This window comes from Gossypium arboreum, chromosome 3 (genome assembly GCF_025698485.1).
Source record: "Gossypium arboreum isolate Shixiya-1 chromosome 3, ASM2569848v2, whole genome shotgun sequence".
Taxonomy (NCBI): domain Eukaryota; kingdom Viridiplantae; phylum Streptophyta; class Magnoliopsida; order Malvales; family Malvaceae; genus Gossypium; species Gossypium arboreum.
Window position 1 is genome coordinate 76,978,588 of NC_069072.1, and position 6,403 is coordinate 76,984,990.

Below are 6,403 nucleotides of genomic sequence, written 5' to 3' on the forward strand. Positions count from 1 at the left end.
CCCTCAATTTTGCTACATTTTTCCCCAAATATTTAAAATACACTTCAATTACTATTCATTTTTAAGCATAATTCAAACCCAACAACCATACAAATAAGAATATAATGGGTTTTTTACCTAAATAATATAAAAATTAATTGTTGAAATGGGATTGCATGACCATTAATTACAAGAGCAGTCAGAAGCAACAGTGAACTCACGATGTTGCTTGAACAATCGACAGCACAAATCTCCCCTGCTACCCATCATTGCCTTCATGATTAGATTTAATATATATATTTTTTTTGGTGCCACTTGATCAGTCGGGGGCACCGATATGTATTTACTTAAAAAATACAGAGTACTTTTATATTGTTAGATGAAAAAATATATATTTTTAATAGTGTTGCCAACATGTCATTCAGCACCGAAATAAATTAATTTATAATTTTTTTAACATTTAAAAATATAAAAAAAAAGTTCAAGAAATTAGATTTACCGCCAAACCCGTGATTGACCGGCCACGTCAATGGCAAGTCGTCAGGTTGATATTGCCTGACAGCATGACAATATCGACTTGATGGCCTACCACCAACATGACTGGTTAATCACGAATTCGACGGTAAATCAAGTTTCCATCCTTTTTTTTGTTTTAAAAATTATATGTATATATATATTAAACATTTCATTATAAAGCAGGGTGGGTTTGGTCCCCCATCCCCCACACAAAGATTCTGTTAAAAAGAAATGTTAAGGTTGTCCCCTCTCTAGCCACAATTGAAATAAAAAAGGAACCGTGCCGAAAAGAAAGGTATTTTAATTTTTTTAATATTAGAATTATTTATATTTTAAATTTTAATATTAATTTTTTAACGATAATTATTATTAGTTTAGATTTGTGTTAAAAGTTTTTTTTTATTGATATATTATTTGATAAGATTAGTATTAAGGTATGTTACCTTTGAAAATTATTAGAATTGTATATGTTTATTTTAGTAGATTATTAGAATTGTTAGAATTGTGTATTAAGATAGTTTTGGTAGTGTATGTTGTTTTTTTAATGATAACTTCTATAGTTTTAAATATAACATTGATCATTTTTTTGGTAAATGAAACAAAGAAATACAAAGATTAATTCCTAGACATATTATCGAGAGTACAGTTTTCCTTCATTATCTCTTTAATCTCCAAAGGGGGATCCTCAAACATGTGTAATGTTTCGCTCCTCGTCAAAGCCATTTTTGCTAAAACATTTGCTACCTGATTGTATTCTTTTGGAACATATTTTTTTTAATGATTAGATTTGTGTTGAAAGTAATATTGAGATTGGTTTGACTAGTGTTTTTTTTATATTGAAATTCAAATTTGTATATTTTAAGATATAACATTGAACATTATCGTTTATTTGAATAATTAGATTTGCATTGGAAATAATATTAAAATACTTTTTATTTATATAAAAAATATATAAAAGTTAATTATGAAAATGGGCTTCAAAAAACATAATTGTTATTATTTTTATATTGTTTATTTGTTAAGTCAATGATTAGAATTTTAGTTGTTTGTGCATATATTGAAATGAGTTCTGTAATTACAGCAGACGATCACACAGCAAAGATGATTCATGTGCCGGTAAAAAATGTTCTATTTTTTATTCACGAGTATATACATAAAGTTGCATGTAATTTAATATTATTAGGATGCGTACCGCGTGTTGAGGTCGCGTGGCCATGGTCCAACCTACCGGGCAGACGAATGGATTATGCTCTAACTAGATGCCACAGGATTTAGATCAGCGGCATTAATCTGTGTGTTTGAGTTGAGGGCCAACTTAATATTAACATTGGTTGAGCAGTGGCGCCCAGAAACGCACACATTTCATTACCATGTCGGGAATGCACTATCACACTGGAGGATGTCACACTACAATTAGGGCTCCTCATAGATGGTGATGCGATAACCAATTCAAGCAAAGTAGTAGAACCTGCAGCATTCTGCTATGACTTGCTTGGACACTCTCTTTGTAACGCCCCCACGCCCGAGATCATCGCCGGAGTCGAGTATGAGGTGTTACTAAGCTTAATTTAACATATTTAGGACTTTGGATTATTTATTTCTACATTCACAGCTTTTAAGCTACTTGCATCACAGTCACAAGAAAAATCATATCTCGAGTTACGAAACTCGAAATCAAGATCCGTAAATTTTCCCTAAATCTAGACTCATATACCTATCTATTAATTTTTTTCTAGAATTTTTGGTTGGGCCAATTACTACAGTTTATTAGTTAAAGTTACCCCTATTTCAGGACTTGACTGGTCTGACCTCTGTTTACTACGAACCACATTTCTCTCTGTAAAAAATCCATATGACTATGAGGTTTATTTATCCTGAAACTAGACTCAATAAGGATTCTGAGAATATAAAATACACTACCTAATTATATCTTTAAAATTTATGGTGAATTTCTAAATCTGGAACAGGGGATTCAGAAACTGCTATGACCCTGTTTCACTAAAATTCAAATATCTTCTAACATATAATTCCTTTACCTGTTTCATTTGTTTCATGTGAAACTAGACATAATAAGCTTCAATTGGATATGTATTCCACCACCAAATTCAATTGCTATGATTTTTAGTAAATTTTCAAACTCGTATCAGTGTTGCTGCAGTATTCTGTTTATGACAAATTTCATCCTTTTTATGAGTTTTTATGCACTAAGTATCTTAATAGTTTTCCTTAACATCAAATATAATTTAAACTAACCATTTTCATAATTTATCATTATCAAGCATTTCCTCAACCATTCCACAACCATACCATAAGATCATTTACACAAAATAGGTATATTACTATACATGCCATACTTAAATTTACAAGCCATTTACCAAAAATCTTCCGGATAGTGTGACTGAGCCTTCGACCTATCCCGACTCCTGAACTGGCTTGTCCAAAACTACAATGAGTAAGAAGGAGGGAGTAAGCATAAATGCTTAGTAAGTTCATATGCAATAATAAGTAACATAACAAACAATTATACCAATCAACATTAGCATACATCACTAAAACACATATCACATTTCTGATCATTTTTCATCATCTTATTACCTTATAGTGGTTGTATCAATACTCAACCCGAGGGTTAAATACATACCTGTCCAAAATATCCATTTAACATCACTCACCAATATGTCTCTTTACATCTCGAATATTCCTCCATTGAGTAGAACTTTACCCGTTGAACACATCGGAATATAATTCGGATACACGGATAACTTGCACATAAGTGCCATATATGCAATCAAGCAATCATGTAACCCGCCCATAAGCGAACTCGGACTCAACTCAACGAGCTCGGGCGTTCACATCCATAAGTGAACTCGGACTCAACTCAACGAGTTCGGATGCCTAGTTACATCTCACGAACTCGGACTTAACTCAACGAGTTCGGACATTTGCATCCATAAGTGAACTCGGACTCAACTCAACGAGTTCGGATGCTCAACCATCCTAGTGACATGTCACTTGTATCCTAATCTATTCCTAAGGTTCAAACGGGATTTTTCTCGAACACTTATCCTTGCCGTCTTCCGTAGAATGCCGAAATCAATACTCGGTAACAATTATATTTAACAAGTAGCTCACATAATTTACATATTATTTGAAATTAACCACAAAGCATACATTTCATAATGAAATTCAGCATAACACATAATTAATATCAATAACTTAAAATAACAATTATGCTACATTATTTACACATGAACTTACCTTGGTACCAAAATATAAAGATTTTGCAATTTAGTCCACAACCTTTTCTTTTCCTCGATCGCGACTTGAATCTCGTTTCTCTTGATCTATAATGCCAAATTAATCTTATTTAATACATACATTCATCAAAACAGAATTTAATACGAACTTTGGAAAAATTACACTTTTGCCCCTAAACTTTTGCATAATTACACTTTTGCCCCTAGGCTCGGGAATTAAACTTTATTCCTTATTCTTATGTTTTATAACATGCTGATCACTTTTCCCTTCTATGGCAACATCAAATTCTCTCTCTAACATATACTTGTGACTATTAGGTATTTTTGCCGATTAAGCCCTTTTACTCGTTTTCACTCAAAACCGAGTAGCACAAGTTGTCTAACATAATTTAAAACCTCATATTCTATCATAAAACATCAAAATACACAAATTTCACCTATGGGTATTTTTCCAAATATAAACCCTAGGTTGAATTATTGCTAACATAAGCTTAATCGAGCTACCGGGATTCCAAAAACGTAAAGAACATTAAAAACGGGGCTTGGAATCACTTACTATGGAGCTTGGAAGCTTGAAACAAACCCTAGCTATGGAGAACCCTTGAAATTTCGGCCTAATGAAGAAGATGGACAAAAATTGGCTTTTAATTTTGTTTTTAATTCATTTTAATAACTAAATGACCAAAATACCCTTACTACTAAACTTTCCAAAAATTCCTTCCATGTCCTAATTTTGTCCATGAACCTAAAATTGGTCAAATTGCTATTTAAGACCTCCTCATTAATATTCCAAAACAATTTCATACTAAAAACTTCTAGAATGCAAGTTTTGCAACTTATTCGATTTAGTCCCTACTTTCAATTTAAGCACTTTAGGCATAGAATTTCATCACGAAATTTTCACACAATCATGCAATCATATCATAATCATCAAAATAATTATAAAATAATTATTTCTATCTCGGATTTGTGGTCACGAAACCACTATTCCGATTAGGCCCTAATTCGGGATATTACACTCTTGGTGATGTTGGAGCTAAATTTACGAATTTAATTTTTTTGTGGTTGAAGGCAAATTTCAAATCATTAACGAGTAATGCGACTGAGAGGGAGAAGACGTGCACTACTCGGGCATATATACAGCAACTTATAGGGGGTACTTATGTCAGACACCAATAATAATAGAGTCCACTTGATGTACTTGCCTTTACTATCTGATTTGCAAGTTGGCCATTCCTACAATTGGGGGTTAGTAGTACTAGCAACATTGTATGTGAGCTTTGTCGAGGAGCAAAACACAAGATATAGGCAGGTGTCTAGTACTACTATAATCCTGAGTGCTGTACAAGATTTTATTTCTAGCATAAGTGGGTCACCAAGCACATGTGTTCCCACTTGTGAATAGGTAAAAAAAAATTTAAAACTTGGATCAAAATTTTTTTATGAAAATATGTTCGTACGGGTTTGCTTTAATTTTTAGATGGTACACTTGTCCGAATATCAAGAAGCCTGAAACACTTATGCCTACGAACAGATGATTGAGGCACATGCCAAGAACAAAAGACTTGGTAAAAAAACCCAACAGATGATCGAGACAAATGCCAGGGACACAATACTCATTGTAAATAATGGCCATGCAATCCCATTTTAGTGATTAATTTTTTATATTATTTTGATAAAAAAAACCTGAGTATAAACCAATTTGACCCATTTGGACCTAAATTGGTCGACCCATAGAGAGAGAAGCAGACGAGAGCCCTTCAAGACTTGGTCAATGCCAACAATTTGCCAACAACCTGTTTTGAGCTTCATTTCAAGCTCACCTTCTTTAGTTTTAGAGTAAAATTTCTTTTCTTTTCTTTTTCTTTTTAATATAGTTAATATTAGATGTAATGTTATTTTGGTAACAACTGTTTGAGCTTTATTTCAAGCCTATAATCTTTGGCTTTTGAGTAAAATTTCATTTTTTTAAAATGTAATATACTTAATTCAAAGTATCCGTGTATACACATGAGAATAATATTTTCAAAATCAATATGTTTTCAAAAGTTTTTTTCAATTTTTAAATATTAAATATAAATACAATAGTATTTTAAATAAAAATTCAAAGAATCATATAAAATGTCATATTGCATACATAACTATATGTTATAGCTAAAACAATTAAATTTTAAATAATATGTTTTAGTATGCTTTGTGGCATGCTTATGTTTTTTGGTCTTTTCGTCGTCTTAGGTTTACTTTGTTGGAAAATATCCATTTAAAAATGGTTTTCTTACATAGCAGAAGATTCAAATTTTAAAAACAGATGCAATTTGTGATATTTATAGAAATAAACCTTAACCAAATTCGTACATGTGTTTTTGACTTAGCGGACTAAAATTCTCTCTTCTTAATGGAAACTGACAGAATTGTTATTACGGAAAAATATATGTAATAGTTGAGAATAAGTTCTCTCTATTTTTCAGCAAAATAAAAGTCTCTCAAAGTTGTGTTGATAAATCTAACGGTGCCATCTATTTATAAGAAGAGAAGGTAGAACCCTTGTTGAGTTGTAGTGATTTATTTCAAATAGAAAAACAACATCCTATTTAGAATAGGACTAGGGTGGATGACACACCCTAGTATTCCTATTAGGGTTGCCACCGCTT

The 6,403-nt window shown here is 31.9% G+C and overlaps 1 long non-coding RNA gene across 1 annotated transcript; it reads right to left on the reverse strand.

The window, feature by feature from the left end:
- Nucleotides 1-2,750: 2,750 nt before the first annotated feature.
- On the reverse strand, nt 2,751-3,837 carry LOC128290454 (uncharacterized). The gene is made up of 2 exons (XR_008280308.1): nt 3,754-3,837; nt 2,751-2,938 (listed from the first exon to the last, which is right to left on the reverse strand). It is a non-coding gene; the product is annotated as an uncharacterized LOC128290454 (long non-coding RNA).
- Between the last annotated feature and the right edge of the window lie 2,566 nt (nt 3,838-6,403).